The sequence below is a fragment of the Dromiciops gliroides genome, chromosome 4, assembly GCF_019393635.1.
Source record: "Dromiciops gliroides isolate mDroGli1 chromosome 4, mDroGli1.pri, whole genome shotgun sequence".
In the NCBI taxonomy this organism is placed as follows: Eukaryota; Metazoa; Chordata; class Mammalia; order Microbiotheria; family Microbiotheriidae; genus Dromiciops; species Dromiciops gliroides.
This window is the reverse complement of record NC_057864.1, coordinates 67,532,594-67,559,497: the sequence shown is the minus strand read 5'-3', so window position 1 is coordinate 67,559,497 and position 26,904 is coordinate 67,532,594. Positions and strand designations below refer to the sequence as shown.

Below are 26,904 nucleotides of genomic sequence, written 5' to 3'. Positions count from 1 at the left end.
TGCCCTGCCCCAAAAAACAAAAAACAAAACAAACAAACAAAAAAGAAAATAGAAGAGGGAAAAGAATGACTTTTCTCCAGGGCTGCTTTGGAGTACTAAAGATGGAGTCTAGAGACCCAAGTTAGAATCTTGGAGTTACTACTTGCTAGTTGACTCCCACTAAACAATTCACTGGATGTCTTTGAACCTATTTCCTCATCCTCATTCACACTATCTATCTTATGAAGTATTGGAGAAAGCCCTTTGCAAATTTTAAAATACTATACGCTATTTAAAAATAATAATTGCAGCTAGCAATCATTTATATAGTACTTTAAGATTTTCAAATCACATTATGAATGCTATCTCAGTTTATCCTCACGAGAACCCTGGGAGATGGGTGCTATTATCCCCATTTTCACAGATAAGGAAACTGAGGCAAGCAGAGGTTGAGTGATTTGCCCAGGGTTCCACAACCAGTAAGTATCTGAAGCTTGGATTTGAATTCAGGTCTTCCTGATTCCGGGACTGGTGCCCTCCCCACTGAACCCCCTATCATTGTTGCTGCTTAGCCATCTAGAGCAGTACATAGTTTGTATGAGAATTATAGGATTATGTCCCTAAAACAGGTAAGGATTGTGACAAGACCCAAACAGAGAAAACGGTCTTAGTTGAGATCTTACCTGGTTCTTTGTGGGAAAAGCAATAATCATTTACATTTAGAAAGTTTGATAATGGGTATAAAGTGCTTTCTTTCCTCACAACAACCATACGAACTGACAGTGAGAGTATTCTTGTCCCCATTTTACATATAGTAAAACTGAAGCTCAGCAATAAGAGATGGTACAGACAGGAATATGAATTTGGGAGCTTTGTGGCTCCTAAATAAAACTAGCATAGATATCTCCATTCATTACCATTAGGTTTATTATTATTTTTAAATCCTTTTTTTTCCAGAGGATCATAGGTTTAGAGCTGGAAAATGACCTTAAACTCTATCTAGTCTAAAGTCTTCATTTTACATCTAAAGAAACTCAGGCCTAGAAAAATAATGTGACTTTTTGATAGTTGAGCCTGAATTCAAACCTAAGTCTTTTCATGCAAACATTAGTGTTATCTACATAGCACCATGCTGTTATCTCAAAACTTGCACTCTAGCCCAGGCTACCTTAGTATGTTATCTTTAATGACCAGGGTCATTTAAAAATTGGGGTCCTTCAGGTCAGAGAAGCCTCCCAGGCATGTTTGGTTGGGTCAACTGGTGTAGTTACATGAATGGTGACACCAACTGAACTGTCTTAATGTCTTATTATCACCCAACACTAATATGCTCTCTGTTCTGTGATAGCATCACCTGTTATAAGAAAGGAATTAGAATTTCCTCTTATCCTAACCATAGCCTATCTTTTTGTAAAACTTTTTTTTTGTTGATAATTTTTGTTTTTATGCTCAGTATATCTCTCCCCTCTTCCCTTTCCAAATTATCCCCTGTGAATGAATAAATAAATGAAAAAATTATTAAGTGTTATATACAAAACTCTAGACAACTAGGTGGCTCAGTGGGTAGAGTGCTGAGCTGGGAGTCATGAGTTCATATCCTGAGTGCAAATCTTGTCTCAGACATCCACTAGCCGTGTGGCTCAGGAAAGTTGCTTAACCTCTGTTTGCCTCAGTTCCTCATCTGTAAAATGAACTGGAGAAAAAAATGGCAAATCACTTCAGTATCTTTGCCAAGAATGCACCAATATGGTCTTGAAGTATCAGACATAACTGAAGAACTAAACAATGAAAACAATGTAGAAAAAACACCATGCTTAGCATTAGGGCTACAAACAGGAAAACAAGGTCATCTTTGGAGAGCACATTCTAATAAGAAAAGGTGACACATATGGGAAGTTTTAGCCACAAGTTAGAAAGACCCAGTGGTCCTTAGGGTTCAGCAGCAAAGCAGGTAATTACAAAGATTAACCAAAAAAGGGGGAGAAAGAAGTTTGGCAAAATCAATCACTACATCGATTATGTAGGACGGTAGATGCAATATCCCCCACACATAGTCCCCTACCTTTTCAAAGATGTAAGGGAGGTTCATCCCATCTATTTACAGAAACTTTCTTTTGACTAAATGAATTTAGGAGAACTCTCCCAACCCCTAATCAGGGACTCCCTAGGACTATTAACACCTTTACCAGTCACATCTCTTTTCCACCCCCTCCTCAGGAAAAGCATCAAGAACCTGTGATTCTGCCTGATCAAGCTTTTGCTTGATGGCTTAATAAACTGGGTCACCTCTTCTTCAGGTATGCATTTGGAGGTGTGAGTTATACAGGATTCCCTAACCTGGAGACTCAAATCAGCTTAAAAGGAAGCTGGTTAACCTGAGAGAAGGCAAGAGGAATGCACAGATGTTCTGTGTTAAAACTGGCATGGTTTATCGAACTCCTCACTCCTACATGGTACTTAAAAAGTAGATAAGGGCAAGGGATAGAAATCTGTTAGGGTCTCATTTCTCTGCTCCTCTTTCTGCAATACCCCTCCTACTCCTACTCTATCCAATGGAGGCCTTCACCGAAACCAAAGCTTCCATCCTCTCTGTTCTCATTAGTTTCAGGTTCTCCTGAGTCATGCTGCTACTTAGGCTTCATTTGAGTCTGTTTCTCCTTTTCTCCTGCTCTTTTTTGTCCAATGTTATGTTCAAGTCCATTCTTAGGATCCTTTTCTGTTCATTCCAGAAATTATAGGGGTTGGATAGCCTAAAAACACCTAGCTTGTGTTCATACTTTCTCCCCTTCTTACCATGCACCTCCACGGTGGCTCTCAATTCCATTTGAATGTAAGCTCCCCAAGGCCAGCTTCATAGCTGAACATCTGACCCTTTTTCACTTCCACCACTGTTTCCCCACCTACCTTCTGGGCAATGCTTATCTCATCCACACTCCTCAGGCTGATCAATGAGCTAATTGATAAGTATTTAGCAAGCTCTGGCTAAGTATGAGGCCTGCCAGATCCTGTGGTGTGCATAAAGATAGAAGTGGCATAGAGGAGAGAGTGCTGAATGTGTGGCGGGAAGACACTTACCACCTGTGTGATCCTATGCGAGTCACTTGCTCTCTATCAGTCACAGTTCCCTCAAATGTGAAATGTGGATAATAATAGCATATACCTCATAGGGTTATTATGAGGATCAAATAAAATAGTATTTGTGAAGCATGTCACAAAGCTTAAAGTATCTAAATGCTAGCTATTATAGTAATTAAGATTATTTGCAGTCCCTGGTCTTGAAAATCTTCCAATCTGGAAAGGAAGATAAGACTAACACAAGTGGGAAGATAACTTGGGGAAACAAGGCAAGGATATGTTAAGTTTCAAGTAAATGATGCTGACAATAAGGGGTCTGAGACATCCAAGAAGGGAGAGAACAGTATTTATTAACTATACACTTAGCAGCCACACCTGCCTGGACAGCTCCTATTTAAGGTGTCTAAGGCATCCAGGGAAGGAGAGAACACTAAGTATTTACTGACTATACACCTAGCACCCACACTGGAGTGGACAGCTCCCATTTATCTCTTCATCCCTTCCTTCAGTCTCACACCATTGTCCCCTTCTAGTGCAGTTCAACCCCTCCCAGTTGTCTTCTGCCTGCTTTAGCATGCTCAGCCACTCTTTCTTTATATTTCTGTCTCTGTCCCTCTCTCATCCCCAGAGCTCCAGTGCTTCTCCTCTTCAAGCTGTCACTCGCTCTTTGTATCTATCTTCTTCTAATTTCCCCTATCTCTCCCTCCCCTCCCTTGGCACATATTTTTCAGCTGTTGTGCCTCCAGCCTCTCTTTCCTATATTTCTGTCAATATCTCTTTCTTTCATTCCCTGTTTCTCACTCTCAGCCCCCTACCTCCTGATCTCTCTCCCTTCCAGTGGTTCTTCTTTGTCTCGCTTTCTTGTTTATTTAAAGGCACTATTTATTATGTTATATCAGAATGAAGAGCATTTCTATCTCCCTGTTTTTTTCCCTTTCCTGACCCCCCCCCCAACAACCCTTTTTCTCTGAGGCTCTCAGCTGCAGATGGGAACCATGTTCAATCCAAGCCCTGTTCTTTGCCAAAGAATAACAATGAACTCAAGAGCTACAGAGACACACAGAAAGAACATCTCTTTATTTCAAGAGACATCCCTGTCTCCTAGGTCAAAATAACTTCTCTTGTTTTATTTATAAACTCTGGGGGATGGGGAGTGTCCAGCATACAGATGGCACAGCTGGCTCTGGCTGGTGTAGTTTGTTGGATGCCTACATGGTTTTAGGCTCGTCTGTTCCCTCATAGCCAGGACCTTTAGAATACACTTGGCTGTATTTAACTGGGAGACCACGCTGCCAAGGTTGGAGGATTGGGGTGGGTGGGTGTAGTTTCTCTCTGTCTCCACAACATAATTTGGCAGACAGAAGCTCAGTGTGACTTGGGACAAGCTGGACAGAGTGTTAGGGCTGAAATGGACCTTAGATACCATCTGGTCCAACCCACTCAGTTTAGAGAGGAGGAAACCTGGTTTGTTGCTCATTATCACATAGCAAATGAGTGACAGTGCTCAGTCTGCTTCCTAAACCACTTCTCGGTCCACTGTCCCCCTCCCAGAGCATTCATTTGTTGGAGTTGCTTATTGAACGGTACTGTGAACCTAGGTATCATCCCATAGTGGCTGCACACTGTGGTAATACAATGGGCTAGGTCTTCACTCCATCTTTGACAAACTAGGTTCCTCTAAAAAGCTTTTCTAATTAACTCCAATTTGGGTCAGCTAGGTGGTACAGTGGATAAAGCAACAGCCCTGGAGTCAGGAGGACCTGAGTTCAAATCCTGCCTCCAACACTTGATACTTACTAGCTGTGTGACCCTGGGCAAGGCACTTAATCCCAGTTGCCTCACAAAAAAAGAGTCCATTGGTAAACTTCAAGGGGTCCATGAACTTGAATGAGGAAAAAAACAATATCTAATTAACAAAAATTATATATTTATTGTTCCCCATTCTCCTTCAACTCTAGAGGCAGCATGGCATAGTGAATAGAGAGTTAACCTTGAAGCTGAGGAGATCTGGGTTCAGCTCACACCTCTGATCAATACTTGATATGTAACCCTGGGCAACCTCTGCCTGCCTCAGTTTCCTCATTTGTACAATAGGGAAGATAATAGCACCTAAGTCCCAGGGCTGTTGTGAAGATAATAATGGGATAATATTTGTAAATGCTTTGTGAACCTTTAAGTACTACATAAATAGTAGCTATTATTATGCAGCTATTCAAAATGGTTTTCTTATTACTTGTTTTATTTCCCCCATTTTACATATGAGAAAATTTAGGTCAGAGGTAAAATGTCTTACCTAAGGTCATCCAGTTAATAAGTGTCCAAGCTGAGTTGTTAGGTACCTTGGAAAGCACTGGTCTTTGTCTTAAGACCTAATGGTTCTCTGCCCCATAGTCTGGGAATAGGAAAGCCAGCACACATTGAGGAGAAGGATGTCACTCAGTGGTTGCTGCTAAATTACTTACTATGCATTTTTTTTCTCCTGTAACTTCATGCCTCTATGTGCTGCTTCCTTGGTTAGATGGTAAACACCTTGAGAGTAGCTCTGGTACCTTCCATTATGCCATGTTTCTTTCTCCACCGGTGAACATAGTGTTTGGCACCCAATAACTTTTCAATAAATACTTCACTTTTTCCCTAGCAGAAATGACAGCCTATGGTGTCAGGACCAGGCATAATGATGAGAACTGACATTTATATACTTTATCGTTTATAAAGTACTTTATATTCATTATCTCTTCTTGGCCTCACAATAATCCTTTGGGGTAAGAACCGTGGATGTTACTATGCTCTTTTTCCTAATGAGGAAACTGAGGCTTAGGAAAGTTCAATGTGCTTTTCCAAGGTCATATAGCTAGTAAGTCTCAGAGGCAGACTTTGAATGCAAATTTAACTAACTAAATCCTGCATTCTTTTTTTTTTTTTTTTTTTTTTTTTGCTGGGCAATGGGGGTTAAGCAACTTGCCCAGGGTCACACAGCTAGTAAGTGTTAAGTGTCTGAGGCCGGATTTGAACTCAGGTACTCCTGAATCCAGGGCCAACGTTTTAACCACTGCGCCACCTAGCTGCCCCCTAAATCCTGCATTCTTACCAGTATACCACACTGTCTCTCATGCACATGGATGGAAGAACTCAGTGTGGCATGATGCATTAGGAATCAGAGGACCATCTGTGTGAACTTGGGTAAGACAGCTCCCACTCCTGTTCTGGGCCTCAGTTTCTTCAACTGTAAAATGAATGGGATTGAGATGATCTCTAAGGTCTGATTCTAACATTCTGTGATTTTCTCTGCCTCCAGTGTCCAAAGGTAATAAATAAAAGTCTTGATGCTCTGTGAGAATAGTTTCTTTTATTATGATACTGTTTAAAGGACCAAACATTTGCCAGTGCTTGATGCTTTTATTTTTTGAAGGCATCTCTTCCCATTGGACCTTTTGTTCCTTTCCTTCTCTTTGGCTTACTCATTCACTCCTCTTCTTTTTTTCCACTTTCCTCCTACTCTCCCCAGCCCTCCCTACCTCCCCCTGTCTCTCTCCACCTCCTTCACCTCCCTGTCTGCCTCTTCCCTTTCTTCTCTGGATGAAGTTGTCACACAAATACCCATTGAAAGATTCTTCCCCACAGTGAAAGATCTGAAATGTTCTTGAAAAGGCTTTGGCCCATCAATGTCAAATCTCTGGTTCAGAGCAGGCAGGAAGTGATGGGCTCTGACACCTGTTCTCTCCACCTAGCCCCCAGCCCACTTGGGAGATGCCTTAAATCCCTGCTCCTACACAGGGAAAGGGAAATAGTGATGATCCAAAAGCCCTTGCTGTCTAACCTCAGCCAAAGGGAAATAGCATAAAAGACAGAAAGGGGCCTCTTAAGAGAATATGAAGAGAGTCACAGAAAAAAGCAAGAATTGAGGGAAGGGAAGAAAGAAATTTGGATCTGCTATGTGAGGTGTGCTTCTGCTTTATCTTTCCTGAAGCCAAGCTCCCAAGGTACTTTCCTGATATTTCCACACCAGGCTTCTTTGCTCATAGCCTCCTCCCCCTTTTTCTAGCTCCCACTCCCTTTTACATGTTATGTTTCCCCATTAGTATAGAAGCTCTTTGAGAGCAAAGATCGCCTGGCTTGATCATATTTGTAGTGCTAGCACCTGGCAGGTAGTAAGCACTTAGCAAATATGTGTGTACTTTCAATCTCTCTCTTTAATTTTCTCTCTCTCTCTCTCTCTCTCTCTCTCTCTCTCTCTCTCTCTCTCTCTCTCTCTCTCTCTCTCTCCTTCCCCCTTCTCTACTCTCCCCCTTTTTCCTCTCTTTCTCTCCATTTCTCTCTTTCTTCTTCCTCCTTTCCACATCTCCCTCTCTCCCTCCCTCTCTTTCTCCTTTCCCCCTCCCTGTCTCTAAATTGGATAGCCTTCTCCACCACTGTTTTTCCAACACTGTCTCTCTTCCTGTCAAGGAGAAAAAATGTGAGGGTCTCCCTACCAGCATTCTCTTTCCCTCCTAATCTATCTAATGGAATAACCTTCTTTATGTAAAAAACTTGCTCATGTTGCTCTTCTGATATAAAGTTTTCTGAGGCTCCCTGTCATGTCTGTAGGGAAGCCTTCATTTCACAACCACAAAAATTATTAAGATTCAAAGAACTAAAAGGAGTTCGAAAACAAACACAGAGAATGCATAATGCTCTAAAGTAATCCAAAAAGAACTAAATTTGAGCTGCTGTTGGGACAACACCCTAATTCTGGTAAAAATCCCTCTCTTCTGAAAGATCATAAATGATGTCTTCTAGGCTTATAGGTCTAACCTGAGTTTTTGATTTCCCCCTGGAAGGTAAACATATTTGGGGGGGCTGCAGAACAAATAATCCCTTTATTGTTGAACATATACCAGCCAAGTAACTGATTTTACTCTCCAAATAGGATGCTGCGCAGGAACTATGAAGAACACACTGTATCAGGAAATATTTCTCTCTCTAGAAATGGCATCCCCAAACTAAGATAGCCTATGTTCCCCATTGTTATCCACCTAATGTTAAGTAAACTAAAGAAAGGTCCTACCCTTTGGGGCAGATTCATTGTGTTAGCCTAATGAGAGGCCGTGGGTGAGAGTCACACAGTATGGGAAGCCCAGCTAGCTTGAAATCTGTGTCAGTGGAGAGATTAAAGAGAGCCATCAAAAAAAACCCCTTTTCTCAGCTCCTCTCCAAAAGACACTAGGTAAGTAGAGTTACTACTCATACCAAAAAAAGGAGACCCCTGAACTAGATGATCTTTTTGGCTCTATAATTCTATAATTCGAACCAAAAATTCTTAAAGCCTTGCTCTTTTATTTAAACTTTGGCAGAGGCTTAATGAGAGACTTCTTGCTGTTTCTTGCCTTCCCTTTCTTCCTCGAAAGAACTAATGACCTCCCCTGTGATCACACGCAGTCAAGGCAACATCAGAGAGGGAGCTCAGCACCCGGGTTGGTGATTAAGAAAATGTGCCTTTACCAACAATTACACAACCTAGAAATAGCTACATAAGGCACATGCTCATCCTGGGATACCAGCTGCTCAGGTGATGGGACCACAGGAACTCCCACCACTCCTGTATTGCTGCTACTCAGTAGTCAATGTCACTGCCTCAGTGACACAAAAATGCCAAGGTACAGATAGATAGAGGGGATTTACTGCTGGCATTTCCTGGCCACAGAGTGGCTCTGGATAGGACAAAGCTAAGAGGCCTGATTGGGGTGGGGGGATGTCAGTGCACCATAGACACCTACAAGTAGGCATAATGCTCCACTCTTTAAAAGATCGATGATTCTAGCAATGTGGGCACTCTTTTCAGATGCATGTCACAACTTAAAGGCGGTGAGGTGGCACTGGGTCTGGAGTCAGTAAGGTCTGATTTCAAATCTAGCCACAGATGCTGATTAGCAGTGTGACCTTGGATAAGTAATTTAGCTTCTGTTTTCCACAGTTTCCTCAATTGTAAAATGGAGATAATAACAGCAGCTACCTTGCAGAATTGTTGTGAGGATCAAATGAAACATTCATAAGCCACCAAGCACAATGCTTGGCAAGGGGGGGAGAGAGAGAGGGAGAGAGAGAGAGAGAGAGAGGAGAGTGCACTAATTACGTGGAGGAGGGCATGAAGGCAATCTGAAAAGGCCTAAGGTAGGTCATCACAACTGAGTTGTGCTTTGAAAGAGGACATTCTAGGAGGGGAGGAAGGAGACATCCTGGACAGAGGGGACCACCTGGGCAAAAACAGGGGTACAGGCATGGAATGTTGTATATGAAAAATAGCCAACAGGCCATTGGATTATTGTGCCACATATCATTCTCTTGGCAAATCCTGTGACCTGTAAATATGCTAGAAGACACATTTCCCCAAATCTACTTTCTCACTGCTTCTTGATCCTGGAAAATACACAAAGCCATCCTGTTGGAAGAGCAGTAAAGTTGGGAAAGTGCTATCTTTTTTTTTTTTTGATGGTATGCAGTTTCTTTATGTCCCAATAGGGGGCTTTACTGTCATTCATGAATTCACATCTGGCCTAGACATTTACTTTGTGACCCTGGGTAAATCATTTAACTTGTCTACTTCAATTTCCTCTTTTGTAAAATGAGGTTAATAATATCATCTACCAGAGATATTACAAAGTCCTTTGTAAACCATAAAACACTGTATAAATGTTGTTGTTATTATTCTTCCTGTCCTTGGTTAAGAGAGTCATTGACTAGTTCAGCTGCTAGAGATAAACCTCACAGTGACTGCAAAACCTAACACAGCACAGTCTCCCCCTCCAGTATTTAGCAATCCAGCCAAATTGCTATTTCTGTCTCAATTTCTCTCTCTCCCTCCCTCTTTACCTCCTCCTCCTCCTCCTCCTCCTCCTCCTCCTCCTCCTCCTCCTCCTCCTCCTCCTCCTCCTCCTCCTCCTCCTCCTCCTCCTCCTCCTCCTCCTTCTTCTTCTTCTTCTTCTTCTTCTTCTTCTTCTTCTTCTTCTTCTTCTTCTTCTTCTTCTTCTTCTTCTTCTTCTTCTTCTTCTTCTTCTCTCTCTCTCTCTCTCTCCTTCACATATGATACTCCTCCATTTCCCCCCTCTGTACTTTTACATCACCCGTGTCACATTCTTTGAATACATACCCTCACCTCTACCTCATAGAACCTCTCTTTCTTTAACGTACAGCTCATGCTCCACTAGCACAGGACCACTCAACATGGCATGCCCACATCAAAGAAGGTACTGGACCCAGTGAGCAAAGCAGAATTGCAGAAATGTGCTATGTGCAAATTTAGAAACATCTCCACTCCAAATGTTCATATGGAATATTTGTGCTCGACCTGTGCTAGAGCCTTCTGAGCTCGTATTGGTCTGATCAGCAAGAGACAAATTGTACCTTTTTTTTAAATCTTAAAAGTATTTTATTATTTTCTAGTTACATGTAAAGGTAGTTTTCAACATTTGTGTTCATAAGATTTTTAATTCCAAATTTTTCTCCCTCCTACCCTTCCCCACCCAAGACAGAAAACAATCTAATAGAGGTTATATATGTACAATCACAGCAAACATATTTCTGTATTGCATGGAATGTTGTATATGTAAAATAACCAACAGGTCATTGGATTATTGTGCCAGATATCCTGTCCTTGGTTAAGAGAGTCATTGACTAGTTCAGATGCTAGAGATAAACCTCACAGTGACTGCAAAACCTAACGCAGCACAATCTTTCTGACCTTGTTACACATTACTCCCCCAACAGTATTTAGCAATCCAGTCAAATTGCTATTTCTGTCTCTGCATGTTCTGAAAGAATCAGAACACAAGGGGGAAACCTAAAAAAAAAACACAAAAAAAACAAAAGTAGAAACATTATGGTTCAATCTGCATTCAGAATCCTGAGTTTTTTCTGGATATGGAAAATGTTTTCCATCATGAGGTCTTTGGAATTGTCTTCTATTATTTCACTGCTGAGAAGAGCTAAGTCTATCACAATTGAGCATCACACAATGTTTCTGTTACTGTGAACAATGTTCTCCTGTTTCTGCTCACTTCACTTAGCATCAGTCCACTTAAGTCTTTTCAGGTTTTTCTGAAATCTGCCTGCTCATGATTTCTTACAACATTCCATTATATTCATATACAACAACTTGTTCAGTCATTCCCCAATTAGTGGACACTCCCTGAATTTCCAATTCTTTGCCACCACAAAGAGAGCTGCTATAAATATTTTTGTACATGTGGACCCTTTTCCCTTTTCTATGATCTCTTTGGGATACAGAACTAGTAGTGGTATTACTGGCTCAAAGGGTATGAAGAACTTTATAGCCCTTTGGGCATAGTTCCAAATTGCTCTCCAGAATGGTTGGATCAGTTCACAACTCCACCAACAATGCATTAGTGTTCCAATTTTTCCACAGCTTTCTGCTTCCCTTCTAATTTTGGCTGCATTGCTTCTGTTTGTCCAAAAACTTTAATTTAATGTAATCATAATCATCCATTTTACATTTCATAATATTCTCCATCTCTTGTTTGGACATAAATTGTTTTCCTTTCCATAGATCTTAGACATAAACTATTCCTTTCTCTCCTAATTTATCTATGATATCAGCTTTTATGTCTAAATCTTGAACCCATTTTGACCTTATTTTTGTATAAGGTATAAGATGTTGTTCTATGCCTAGTTTCTGCCATACTATCTTACAGTTTTCCCAGCAGTTTTTTGTCAAATACTGAGTTCCTATCTCAGAAGCCAGATTCTTTGGGTTTATCAAACAGTAGATTACTATAGTCATTTACTACCATATCTCCTGTGCCTAACCTATTCCATTGATCCACCACTCTATTTCTTAGCCAGTACCAAATTGTTTGTTTGTTTTTGCAGGGCAATGAGGGTTAAGTGACTTGCCCAGGGTCACACAGCTAGTAAGTGTCAAGTGTGTGAGTCTTGATTTGAACTCGGGTCCTCCTGAATCCAGGGCTGGCACTTTATCCACTGTGCCACCTAGCTGCCCCCTGTACCAAATAGTTTTAATGACTGCTGATTTATAGTTTAGCTTCAGATTTAGTATGGCTAGCCCACCTTCCTGAGACACACTGTACCTTGACCCCAGTATAGTGACATTATTCATTCTTTGAGCACAAAGAACAATAGCCAATCTCCATCTTCTAAATGAAACCCATCCTGATCCTCCCAAACTCTCAGAACCCTCCCTCCCAAACTGATATCCCGAACTATATCCTGACATCCCGAACTTCCTTTTAGACAGCTATATTTGTTCACTGAATTTATGCTCTCATGTTTTCCCCCTTTCACCCATTAAAATGTATCCTGTAACCTCTATGGGTCTAGGAATTATTTCCTCCTTTGTAGTTGTATTCTCAACACCTGGCATGGTGCCTGGCACAATTCCCCAACTATCTCTCAAGAGCTAGAAACTACCCATAAAGAATGTAGAAGAGATGGAACTTCTTGCTTTCCAGGTGCTTATGTTCTCAAAGCTTAGCAAAAAAAAAAAAAAGCAAACCTTATAGCATGCCCATTACTCAGGCTTGCTATAACGATGAACAAGCATCAATCGCAGACATGCCACTTGGTGAGGCATGCAATAATTTGCAACTGCAGCATTTGCCACATTATTACCCAGCTTTAAACATCACACTGAAAAATCCTAGCATTTATGAATTTTATGGTGATGCCTCTATGTTGGAACAAAAAAAATTCAGAAGAGTTTTTCTTTCTAAGCAGTTACTATGGCATTGAGTGTCAGAGGGATTAATATTCTCCACTGCCACCACCACTATCACTCCTCTTTTATAAAAGTCACCCTAATATGTGGCTCTTCCCTCCCCCAGAAAAATACTGATACTGCAAGCGATGATGGTGTCATGGGACCTTTCCAGAGTATGCTTCATCCCAGATGCCCAGCAACCTTTTCCAAGAACTTGGAGACACAGGGTCTAGGTTCTAATCCTACATCTGTGATTCCTTCCTTCCTTTCACCAAGTAGAGCCCTTTTTCTTTAAGACATAGTAGTATAAGCATCATCGTTTGTGTGAAGCCTTTCCTGATATCCCCCATGGTTAGTGCCCCCTCCCAAACTACATTCTATTTACTTACATTGTGTTTTGTATATATTTGTATTGGTTTTCTTTGTATTTGTGCGGTTTGTTTATATATAGTATGTGCATATTTTTTATGTATGTGTTTATATAGAAGAAAATGACCCTGGATAAGTCACTGTTTCAAGCCCATGATTTTATCATCTTTAAAATTAAGGGGTATATCTAGAGGTCTCTAACTCCTAAGACAGCTTACAACTTTAGAGTATAGTCAGTTGGTCAGTCAACAAACATTTATTGAGCCCATACTGTATGCAAGGCACGTGCTAGTGCTGAGGATACGAAGAAAGCTAAGATAGCATTTTTCTCAAGGAGCTCACAATTTAATAGGGGAGAACTCACATGTGAGCATATTTCCCCAATCTCCTTCCATTCATCTATTTCAGTCATTCTAGATTGGTGAATGTACTAGGGATGGAAACTGACTGCTTGTATAGTCACCAGAGAAATGTTCTATTTCTTTTCTTTTTTTTTCTTTTTTGGTGAGGCAATTGGGGTTAAGTGACATGCCCAGGGTCACACAGCTAGTTAGTGTTAAGTGTCTGAAGCCAGATTTGAACTCAGGTCCTCCTTAATCCAGAGCTGGTGCTCTATCCACTGCACCACCTAGCTGCCCCCAAATGTCCTATTTCTAAGGAAGGCCATCACCACTAAAGGATGTAGAGAAATTTGTTGTTCAGCTCTGACTCTTTGTGACCCCATATGGGTTATTGTTATTATTATTATTATTATTATTATTATTATCATTATTTTGTAGGGCAATGAGGGTTAAATGACTTGCCCAGGGTCACGTAGCTAGTGTCAGGTGTCTGAGGCTGGATTTGAACTCAGGTCCTCCTGAATCCAAGGCTGGTGCTTTATCCACCATGCCACCTAGCTGCCCCACTATACAGGGTGTTTTTAGCAGAGATACTGGAGTGGTTTTCTGTTTTCTATTTTCTTTTCCAGCTCAATTTATAGATAAGAAAACTGAGGCAAACAGGTTTAAGTGACTTGCCCAGGGTCACACAGCTGGTAGGTGTCTGAGGTCATATTTGAACTCAGGAAGATGAGTTTTCCTCATTCTAGGTTAGGTACTCCATCACTGTGTCAAAGATTGAATTTGAACCCAAGTCCTCTGATTTCAAAGTATTCTTTCCACTGTACCATGCTACATCCCTGGACTATTTGCATCTCTCTCCTGACTGCTTATACACCCCTGGGTACATTCATACCTGTATGTGTGTGTATGTGCACAAAGGCACATAGGTCTTCAGTCTGCATGTGTACTGAGTATGTATATATATTCATGTGTGCATATATGTGTCCATGATTAGATGTGATTGGGATGGATGTGTGCAGGTCTCTGTCATCCAATCATATCACGTGTCTACCAAGAGTAAGCACCTAGCCCTGCTACTTCATGCTATCTTCTTCTATAAGGCAGCTACACCAACAAACAATGTCTGTAAGACTGAGCCGTGATTTTGTCTACCTTGGAAGAGCCACAAGGCCCTGCTCAGGCATTGCTAACAAGCCAGGAGTGACAAGTCAAGTACAATGGGACAAAATGTTATGCTGAGAGAGAAAGAGAGGCTCTCACTTGCCAGGGATTCTTTGGAAGTGGCCTCCATGTATTTTAGATGCGTTCAACATAATCCAGTCTTTCCGTACTGTTCAACTTTACCCCCTTTCAATTCAAAGGGTAAAAGGTAGGGGAGAAGCCCCAAATAAAACACTGTAGTGATTCTCTCACCTCCCCTAACCCTCCACAAATCTGTCGCCTTTCCTTTCTCACTTTCTCTTCTTTCTTTCTAAGCTCCCACCAGTGAATTAGATTAGTCACATTCTTAATTAACTGTGCTGGTAAGAGCTCTATTAGGTATTAAATGTTTGTCACAATCCAATTAAAAAATCCATCACAGCAGGACAGGTTTTCAGAGACCTTGCAGATTGATGCAATGCATTTACAGCTCTTTCTGCTGAGGAATGGGAATGGGAGACCCAGAGGCTCTGAGATGAGGGAGGAGCCAGGAGGAACTGGGAGAGGCCAGGACGAGGGGTCTCATCCAAGTATTGTTCCCTTAGGGACTTAATTGCTCTGTTTGCTGTTTGCTAAATGGTTCTGCCTCTTGATGCCCATTGGAGGTTAGGCCTGGGTGGAACTGGAAGAAACTTCATCACATGAATTATGAAGGCACCTAAGAACCAGAGAGGGGCAAGGATGATGGATGGAAAATACACATATGGGAGAATAGCTATAGGGAAAGTGATGAGATTTTCTCTAGAATGATGTGGACAGTAACAGATGTTAGAGCAAGGAGGGAACTTGGGGCTTCTGAAGCATGACCTCCACCCTACTGGTTCGAACCCCCTCCCACCCACTTCCACCCTCTGAATTTTGATCTATCTCTTTTAAAAAATGACGAAAAAACTAAGACCCAGAGCAATGATGTGATTTGCCAAATGTCACATAGTGGGATACTAGGAAATAGGTCTAGGTGTCTTGATTCTCCATTTAATTTCCTTTGTCCTGTACCACACTGGCTTTTGGGACATGCATAGGTAATTATGATCATGGTAACAACAATAACGTTCTTATAGCACTTTAAATATGCAAAGTGCTTTACAGGTCCCAATCAATTTCATATACATACAATAAAGTATATTCAGGACAATGGACAAACACAATTCCTTTCCATGATCCTTACTAAGGATGATGTGGGAACATGAACAGGCAGAGGTAGTGATATCACGGGGTCTCTCTGGGGACCAACAGTTTGAACCTGGCAGGGAGGCATTTTAGATCAAGGATAAAGCCTGAAACATGTGGGATTGGAGACTTGGCCCCCGTTGGCTGTTGATTGTCAGAGTTCTGTAGTTCCCAGGTTGGAGCTGACATTTAGAACTTTTGTTTTCTATTTTACTTTAAAGAGACTCACTCAGGAGGAGGCCCATTATCATGGTAACTGGGGAAAAAAAGAAAAAGAGGGCAACATGAAACAGCAGTAAGAGCATTGAATTTGAAGTCAGGGGACATGGGTGTGAATCCAGGCATTTATTACCTATGTTACCCTGGGCAAGAACTTTACCATCTCAGTTACCTCATTATTCAACCAAAGGGGTTGGACTAGGCCTTGAAAGTCCCTCCCACCCCTAATTTTATGATCCTAAAGACAAGGTCTATATTTACTCCTGAATCCTCAGTTGCTTTCCTCAGTCTCTTTTCCTTAACCCATATTATAATATTGAGGAGAGAGAGAGAGAGAGAGAGAGAGAGAGAGAGAGAGAGAGAGAGAATGAATCTCCTTGTTTCAAATCCTAGTTCTGTCACTTGCTACCTGTGTGACCATGGACAAATCCTTTCCTTTTCAGCCTCAGTTTAATCTGTAAAATAAGGAGATTGGACTAGAATCCTAGACTTAGAAATAGGAGATACTTTAGAGGTCTTATAATCCAACCCATTTTATAGAAGAGAAAACTAAGGGAGGCCCAACTAGCAGGAGTGACTTCCCTGAGGTCACACAGCTAGAACAAGTCGGGACAGGGATTTAAATTCAGGTCCTTTGACTCCAAATCCAGTGCTTTTTAAGAAATTTGCCACACTCCTGATATCTTAGTTCCCTTACAATACTAAATTCTACAGCATCTGTGAAACCTCCTCAATTAACTTGTAAGCTTCTTCAGGAAAGATACTTTACTTGGTCTTTGACATTTCTTGCATCTCCCCACAGGATTTAGATCTGTGGCAGGCACATAGTAGGCACTCAATAAAATGTTAATTGACTAGCTGGTCAACCTTCTAGCAGCCCTGAAAAACAACCTCCTTCCTTCCTCTGACCTCTCAGATACTGCAACCCTCCTCCAGTATTTACCCTTTTTGTAGCATCAGTTTTGTCTCATGGGGCTACCCACTATAGGAGGCTGTGCTCTGGGCTTGGGGTTGTCTCATTCCTTGAATGATTAGACCTCCATGATGCGGAAATGCAGAGATGGGCTTTGATAACTCTTAGGAGTTAATGCAATAAGTAGCCTTGAGTTTCTGGATTTAGGAAGTACAACTGCCTTACAGTATGGAAGTGAAATGGCCTTTGTGACCTCAGTCTAGTGCCTGTGTAGACATTTCTTCATACTCCAAAAACTGTATGTGGCCTGACATTATTGACTGTACTCAGGGGAAACAAGAGGATTAAAAAAGGGACATGGCATTTGTGTATGAGGATGGTCAGGCCTGGGGTTTGGAATAATATGGTGTATTTTGGGATCAAGCTGAGCTATATTGGCAGTGGTAAGAAGGGCAGGACACAGAAGGCCAGATCCCACCAGGAAATGATATGGTTCCTTGGGGAACAGATACGGAGACTTAAGTAGTAACATTAACTTGTTGAAGATCCTGGATAAGGCAGCCAAGAACCCAGTTAGATTAAGGGAATCAATATTTAAAGATAAGAAAGATAAATGAATTTGTAGAACTGAATCCTAGGGAGTAGTTTCCTCATCTGCCAGGAGCTGCTCTCAGAGTTTTGAAAATTTGCCTCAATTTATTGTTTGAGCCTTCAACTTACTGTCCTTTCTACTATACCATGTTGCTTCCCCATTGTATGGCAGCCATGCATGGTTGATGGTTGGCCAATCAATTCAGCCATCTATCTGGTATATGACATATATGCAAGATTCACATTTGTTCTGAATGGCCAAGGCCCCTACTCTCAGCTTTGAACTGTTCCTTGGTTTTGATGATGAGTGGGGAACTGTAATAACAACCACAGTGGCATGGTGATATCAACCTTGTACCAACAAACAGACTTTTTGTCATAATGATGTTGTGCTTGTGAAGAAGAAAATTCAGACTTGAAGTACGGATAAACTTCCTAAAATTAGAGCTATTAATACATGTAATGGGCTCCCACTCATTTGAAGACTTCAAGTAGAAGATCAATGATCACTTACCAAGCATATTGTAGTGAGGGATCCTTCTGAGTTAGAGTTAGCATTACTATAAAGTGCGATATCAATGTGTTATGGGTGAATTTCCCAAAAGTTCAGTTTTTGAAAGGAAATGGGAAACCAGAGATTTGATGGTTCATAGATATAGAGCTCAAAGTGACCTCAAAGATGATCTAATACAATTCTCTCATTTTACACATGAGAAACCTGAGGCCCAGAGAGTTTTAGTGATTTATCTGAGGTCACATAGGGAGCACAACTCTGAGGAGGGATTTGAATTCAAGTTCTTGGCTCCAATGCCAGCTGGGCCACTCTGGTTCTGGGGGTGACTTTAAGAGGCATAAAATCATCTTCCTTATCCTAGCTAAGATAAATTATCTTTCTAATTCCCCTATCCCCAATCCCTAGATAAAAATGGTGTCACATTTGCGATCCTGAGAGTTTTCTTCCACAGTCACCCAGGCTAAGCCCTTTGAAAATTGGAATCTGGTTTATTTCTGCCAGTATTCTTTTTTTTTTTTTTGCATGGTGCTTTTTAAAAAAAACTTAATTCAGGTGGTTTCTGGCTAAATTCCAAGTGGGTAATTACATTTTCATATGATTTGGACTCCCCCAGCATTTTTCTTCAGTAATGATAGGTTTTGGGGGCAGTTAGGTGGCAAAGTGGATAAAGCACCAGCTCTAGATTCAGGAGTACCTGAGTTCAAATCTGACCTCAGACACTTGACACTTACTGGTTGTGTGACTCTGGACAAGTCACACAACCCTCATTGACCCGCAAACAAACAAAAAACCCAGAAATGATGGGCTTTGCTTCTTCCTTCCTTGAATTGTGGTATAGCATGTATCTGGAGCAAGGAGTATGTCCCTCTCAGAAACCCACCCCCTGGACGAGCTACATTTTCACAATGTGTTTGAGTGGGGCTGACTGATAAAAGTGCTTTGGGATCTCTGCAGGAAAGGTTTCATCTTTGGGGCTAGAGGAGAGAAAAGAGTCCCAACTGAGGCAGTAATATCAGGACTACTTAGACTTTTCATCTTCAAAGTGCTTTCCTAACATTATCTAATTAGCTTTCATAACCCCCTTGTGAGGAAATTAAATAGTACTTTCTTCTACTTGCTGAGGAATGAGAGGGAGACTGATGTAAAAAGCTTAAGAAGTTGGTTGCTGGCTGGGATGGGAAATTATGGGAGCTCTTGAACCCAGTGTTCCTGATGGCTCTGTGGTCAGACCAGAAGACTTCCTCAAATTAGAAACACTGTGCCCCCAGGTTGGATCAGTACAACAGAATTTGTTTGGGATCATAGATTCAGAACTAAAAGAGACCCCTCACTAAAAGGGACTAGATGAGGGATTTGATTTGCCCTAAGGCCACACAAGTAGTAAATGGTGAAAACAGGATTCAAAACCTACTAGCCTCAAAGAGTGGGACACTTTGTTAACCTATTAATATGGAAGTGACTTCTGCCTTCTTTTTGGTACAATCAGAAGCAACTTTTATCTCCTTTTGAGTGTGTGGGCAATGATATGACTGTCCAACCAGGATAATTCATAGGAATGCCCTCCTCCTATTCTACTCCAAGGATATTTCCAGTTTACCTTGCTTCAAGCCAGAATTAGCATCCTCCTCCTCACCAATCAGTGGCTCCCCAGGCTTTGGGGGATAGAAGGGAACCATTCCTAGGTATAATACATAAAGGCCATTTTTAAAACTCTGCTATGTAGGGAATAAGACATGCCTAGTTGTAGAATCTCTGTGTCAAGGGCATGGACCTTTTCATCACTTTTTTTTTTTTTTTGCGGGGCTATGGGGGTTAAGTGACTTGCCCAGGGTCACACAGCTAGTCAAGTATCTGAGACCGGATTTGAACTCAGGTACTCCTGAATCCAGGGCCCGTGCTTTATCCACTGCGCTACCTAGCTGCCCCTTTTCATCACTTTTAAATCATAATTCAAAAGCACTTTACAGAATGGTTGTCCTACTTTTGAGTGCCTGTCTTTCTGTTGCCCCATGACCAACAATTCCTGTTATTTATCTTTGCCCATTTGTTGGGTATTTCGTTCACTTTAAAGAGTGCCCCTGACACTCATGTTGAAGTGATTTTGGGACTCCAAGGATCTGTGATTTTTCTCCATCTCAGTCCTTCATCCATGAAATCAGATTACAGATTCTCTAGTCTTTAATAGATTGTCTTGCCAAATTGTCATGACACACAAGCTTATAAATTGGTGGCCAAACTTCTGGTGATAAGCCCCTATGAATTTGGTTCAGCTGGTCCTTGGATTGGAGACAGAAGTCCATTTATGGGCCTATCCTTAAAGACTTACCAGGTTGGTGGAACCCACCAAATCTTGCACTCTTCATTTATAGCCTTTGAGAACATAGAGTCATCTCTGAGTGATAATGAGGCATCAAACTAGGGCCCTAGTGTATTGACTTTACTGGTATAAAAATGGTGGGGTTGAGGAGACTCATGGTGTGATCTATCATGGGCTTGATATCTCTTTAAAATGGCCATGGGTTGGGTACCCAGCCAGGGATGGCATTGAATAAAAGAGTGTGGATTTTTAAGAAAGCATAGTTTGTCTTGACTTAGCATTCTACTAACTAAATGAACTTGCCATGCCTAGTAGCATCCCCTACATATGGAGTGCCAGAGTCTTTCTGGAACAAAGTATAAAAAAAAAGGAATAAAGATGTCAACCCCATGGGAAGTGGAGTTGAGACATGGTCAGCTCAGGTCTCATAGGGAAAAGATGTTAAAACTTAGATTGAAACAAGAATTACTGACTTCACTAGGAAGGACTAAAAACTCTGAGAAAAGGTTTCCTTTGTTTTTTACCAGCTCCACCACTTTCTGACTTCTTTGGATATCTCTACCATGTGCCCACACCAGGTACCTTCTTCCCTCCCTATTCTTTTTCCTTTGCTTTGTCAACTTCATTCTGTGTGTTTTCTTCACCCATGTGATTGCACACTCTTTTATGGAAGGGACTGTCTAGCTATTTATTTTCACTTGTTTCCCCAGTATTTAGCACAGTTCCTGGTATATGATAAGTAGGTGCTAAATAAATGTTTCTTATTTGATGAACTGAGGACTTTATTTAAAGAATCATAGGACTTAGAGCTAGAAAGGACCTTAGAGACCACCCTGTCAAGTCCAATTTCCTTACTCTACAGAGTAGGAAACTGAGATCAAGAGAAGGAAAGACATAGGTAGTAAGCAGCAGAATAAGCATTTGAAACTGAGAAACCAATGTCATTTCCCCATCTTGACTCTCTTAGGTGTAGTAATACCAGTAATAGCTTAAATTTGTAAGACAGCTTACATTTTCCAAATGGCTTTCACATCCATTACGCCATTTGATCCTGATAATCAACACATAAAAAAGGAAAAATAGGTATTATTAAATTCCCTTCCCCCCCTTTTTTAGATGCAGAAAAGAACACTCAAGGAAAATTAAGGTTCCAAGTATCTTACAGTCCATAGGCAGGAGATTCAAAACCAGAACCCAGTTCTCCCAAACCCTAAACTAGTGCCCTTTCTACCCTGAGGTTAATTGGCTGTATTTTTAAAAATTAAAAAACAGAACCCTGGCACATCACGAGGGTTCCATGAAAACAAAATTTAAATATAGGACAGTCTTCTAAATAGAAGATGCCTGGCTACCCCAGCCATAACCATGCATCCTGAGGGATGAGGTTTCACTTTAGCCTAACAGCAAGCAGGCCTCACTAATGACATAATTGACAACATGCACCTCCGTTTCCTGACAGCACTAGATTAGGCAAGGCAAGGCAAGGCAAGCATGGACAGGGAGCCAAAGTCTGCTCTCTGGAGCTAGCAGGATATGGAGCTAAACACCATTGGAGGGAAAGAGTCAAAGGGAGGTGGCAAATCAGCCTCACTGAGCTTATTAAGAAAGCTTCTATGGCAGAGGGGAGGATTTGGGGGAGGGTCTGTGAGGATGGCAGTGTAGGATATAGATTAAAGAGCTAGCATGCCATGAAAAGGCCTTTGGAAGATTCAGGGAGCGGTGGCTCTAAAATAATGCGTATGGAAGGTTGCCCTCAGCATCTGTGAGAAATGATTGGTACCTGGCAGCCAGGCCTGGTGGCCTCTGGGACCTCTCCAAGGAAGAACAGAGCAAGTAAGCAAAAGCAGAGACATCCTCAGGCTGTTAGGCTTCAGAGGTAGAGCTGGTAAATAATTCGCCTTGTCAAAGGGCATGACCCCCTTATAGACAACCAGGAAAAAATAGTTGTCCTAACCCACCAAAGGAGAGACTAAAAGAATTATCTGAAAGTCTCCTTGCCTCTGGAAGGAGACCCATTAACATTTTCACCAAAAGTATGTCATAATATTTTTTATGAGCCATGCTTTGTTCTGAGGTGCCCCAAAGCTTTTTGTAGATATTTGCTTATTAATCACCCAGAAGCCCAATGGCAATTGTTGTCCCAGTTTGGATCTCCCACTTTCCTGCTGTGGAAAGGAAGGAATCAAAAGAAGTGAAAGGTAAGTGGATCCTTTGAAGGGTCCCCAAAGCAGCAGTAGTTGAGTGAGGAAGGGGGCCTGGGTTGTTTCCTATTCTTGTATTTTCTACCACTATGTCCATGAACTCTGAAGATTGTCTCCCAGGTCAGAAAATCCTAATATGTAAATTCCTAAAAAGATTATTATCTGATCCCACAAAAGAGGAAAGAAACTGAGGCCCAGAGAGATAAAGTGACTTTTCAAGGGCAACTAGCTGATAGGAGTTAATCACTGACACACCAAGGCTAGAAGCCTCCTCTTCATTCTCAGTCTAGTCATCTTTCCACCCTGCCATGCTGCCTTTCTTTTACCTTGGATTATTCATAATTGAGTATTACCCACAAGAAGCTACCATCCCTGGAGATAATTTTTACACATTTGTTCCTAGTAATTCAAGAAAGAGACTATGTTTTTTCAAAAATATCTTTCTCTAATTTGTTTCTTAGCAGTATAAAAATATACGGGGTATAAAAATATACATATTACATGTTAGAACAGGTTCTTAGGCATACATGGAAGTTAAAAATAAATTTGTTAACTAATTCTAACACTAATGAAGGAGGTTTTGCTAATGGTTTTGCAAAAAAGACTTTTTCATTTGTTGGGCTAACAACTCTGGTAGAAGTGCTAATAATAATTTATCTTTAACAGTACAAGAGTCAGGATAACAGTGTTCACATTCTGGTTTCCCCTCTTATGTCGGTGTTTAACCATACCTGGCTGGCTAATGTTAAAATTAGCTAGCTACTGTTGATTTTAGTCACTTTGAATGTCAGCTTTAAGATTTTTTTCTTTTAGATGATTAGGCATTGTTTATTCACTCCTCAGTAGTTTCCTTCCCTAAAATCATTTGACAGATATAAAACTATAAAGCAGAAAGAGATATCAGGGTCATCTAATCCAACACTAACACAAAGTTTCAAACTGTCTTTACAGTATTCTTGCTAAGTCCCCACTCAATCAATTGGAACGTTTTCCATATTCACTATTTTTCAAGGAAGGTCTTTATTGTTAGCCAAAATATGATTCCCAGTAACTTTCACCCTTTGCTCTTAGTTCTTTCCAAGCAGGAGATGTTTAGTTCTACTCCCACATAACAGAGCTTTAGATGTTTGAAAATGCTTATCACATTTCTTTCCATTCTTTCTCATTCATGGACACACTAACACATACATTCTTAACAGCCTCTGTCCCTTCAAGTATTCTTCACATGACATCATTTTGAGTCCCTTCACCATCCTGCTCAGGATGTGTTCCAGCTTGTCAATGACCCTCTTGAAATGTAGCACAAAAATCCAACACAATGCTCCAGATGCGATCTGTTTAGGGCCAAATATAGTGGGACTATTACTTCCTTCTCTCTGGTCATTATAATTCCATGAATGCAACCTAAGATCACCTTACCTTTCCTGGCAGCCAAATCATTCTATTGAGTCATGTCGAAATTACATTCCTGAACAAATGTTTTATCATCTTTCACTAACCAAACTCACTCAATTATACTATCTTTTGCCCTCTGCCTGAAAGTTTTATTCATCCTACAAATCCTGACTTTCTTTTGTTCATTTTATAACATCCTTTCAATCTCTCCAAATGCAAGCTTTTTTCCTCTGCTATATTTGTTGGTCTTTTCCATTTAAGATTTTAGACCTATTTTTCTGACTTGGCGAAATGCGGCTGCTCAGTCTTATTCTAACCTGATAATCATTGGCTGTGTTTCTTAGTTTACAAAGTACAATTTCTTTGCATATCTCTGTTTGGGTCCCCTAGGTAAAAATCTGTTGATCATTTCCTATTTATCCTGTTTACAATTTGCTTGTATGCAGTTGTTTACATGGTGTATCCCACATTATGTTGTGAACTCCTTGAGGGCAGGGACTGTCTTTTGCCTTTCTTTGTATCCCAGCACTAAATGCAGTGCCTAGCACACAGTAGGTACTAAATAAATGTATACTGGCTGACTGATTATAGGTTGGCTCTCAGAATCACTCTCTGGCATGTGGTTATCCAGGCTAGCTTAAGAATAATTTTCATTTATCCTCATTTTTGCACTCTTTGCACCCATAGCTTGACAATCAGCTTCTAAATCAGTTCTTCTCCCACACAAATACACACACAGACACCGTCTAGTGGGCTTCCACCAGGGGGTCTCTACTCCACCTAGGTCATAAATAATGAAACCCACCTGACCTGGGGCAGCTAAGTGGCCAAATAGATAGCACCTGGCCGGGGAGTCAGGAAGACCCAAGTTCAAATTTTACCTCAGATACTTACTAACAGTGAGACCCTGGTCAAGTCACTTAACTCTGTTAGTTTTAGTTTCTTCATCTGTAAAATGAACTGGAGAAGGAAATGGCAAACCAATCCAGTATCTTTGCCAAGAAAACCTTGAATGGTGTCATGAAGAGTTGGATCCAACTGAAAAACCTCTCTACAATAACAAATCTGACCAGTAGCAATCAATGCCTACAGTGCTATGGTGCTGCTGCAGAAGTTGCTACAGGTGTGGAGTTCTTCAGGAGAGTGGTTTCAACATGAGTTTCCTCTCCCTCAGAGTCTTCACTCAGTATTAACTTCCTAATGAATGGGGAGAGCATCTGTGTCAGATAACCAGAACAAGGGAGCTTTCACTGCTGGGTTTTATAGCTGCTTCTGGATGGGAGGGCTGGTTTTCCTGGGATATGGATGGCTGTTCCTGAGCTCCTGGGCTATTCTCCTAGAACATAGCTGTAATCTTTAGCTGCTGAGGTGTAGCAGCTAGTCAATGAAACTTAGTGACCTTGTCAATCCCACATCCAGTATGATCGCTTAAGGATAGAACACTTGAGAATAAGCTCACGCAGCTCTGGAAAACTGTGAATGCCTAACTTTTCCAGAGATTGCCCCAAATCCTTCCCTCTTCCTCCCAGACTGGCTCAAATTCCAAAGCTTTCCAAACTGCGCACTACCTACAGCTTGCACTTTGTGTTTACTTTTCCCGAAAGAACTCAATGTCATTACAGATGAATTAATCTGTGCAGAGGATGCCACAAATAGGGGCAAAGGCAAGAGGCAGTTTATCACCTCTAAGGAACTATATATCTCTTCTCTAACCTCCTTCTTCCCAGCCCCCACCCACCAGGACTAGAATTAATCCCAGCAGGAGATAGCTAACCAGGTCAAGTTCTTCTCCCAGGGCCCACATGTCCAGGCCACACTATACCACATGGACACCAGAGTCTGATCACAGATTTTTGCCCAGGGGCCCCTTGGCTGTTTTTGGGTGATAAGAAAAATAGTTCATTGTGTTCTTCCTATTGCCAGTAAATTAACAGGCTAGGGCAGCCTTTTGCCTACCTACACAGTAGAAGGAAACTTCATTAGTAGATTGGAGGGCGGGGGGGGGGGGGTTCTCCTCCTAAAGTGGATTTTCCTCCTCCTCTTCATGTTCCCACTCGGAATGGACTCTGGCTATGACCTTGTCTAATTGGTGCTAGACATCTCAAAGGATGATATTTCTCCCTTCTGCCTATGAGAGAGGAGAAAGGGTGAGCAGGGTATTTCTGAGTGAGGCACCTCAGAACTGATCAGAGCTTAAGCAGACTGTTAACTGATTCATTATTCAGGCCCTTGCCATACCTTTAATCACAGAGTGTTAGAGAAATAAGGGAACATAGAAACCAAGTACAACCACCTCATTTGGCAGATAAGGAACCTAGCAATCTGAGAGGTGATGTAGAGAGAACTCTGATCTCTGGATTCATTCTCTAGGATTCTATTACTAGCACTGGTTTTTCCAACAGAAGGCATTGCTAGACCTTGCCTGTATCCATTTGGTTCCAGTTCCTAACCTCACTCCTGTTTGGGACCTATATTTTAGTGTCCCCATAATGATGATATCTGGGCAGCATGGAGATCCCTGTCCCTTATAGGTATTCATGATGCATGTTCATGATGGAGATAGCTAGGTGGCACAGAGGATAGAGTGCCAGGCCTGAAGCCAGCAGGAGTTTAAATCTATACACAGACACTTAGTAGTTTTGTGACTCTGGGAAAGGTCATTTAACCTCTCTTTGCCTCAGTTTTCTCAATTATAAAATGGGGATAATAATAGTATCTGCTTCCCAAGGTTGTTGTGAGGATCAAATGAGATAATATTTACAATGCTCATAGCACAGTGCCTGACACTTAGTAAGCACTATATAAATGGTAGTTTTTATTATTACCATTATGATGATGATCATAATTAATAGTTATGCAGAAGCTGAACACATTCCTACAGGGAGGAGGGTCAAAGGCAGAGCCTATG

At 41.3% G+C, this 26,904-nt stretch overlaps 1 protein-coding gene across 3 annotated transcripts in view; it reads left to right on the top strand.

Moving 5' to 3' along the window:
- The window catches only part of TNR (tenascin R), a 708,132-nt gene that overhangs the window by 90,336 nt on the left and 590,892 nt on the right, over positions 1 to 26,904 (top strand). The gene's annotated exons all lie outside the window — the stretch shown is intronic.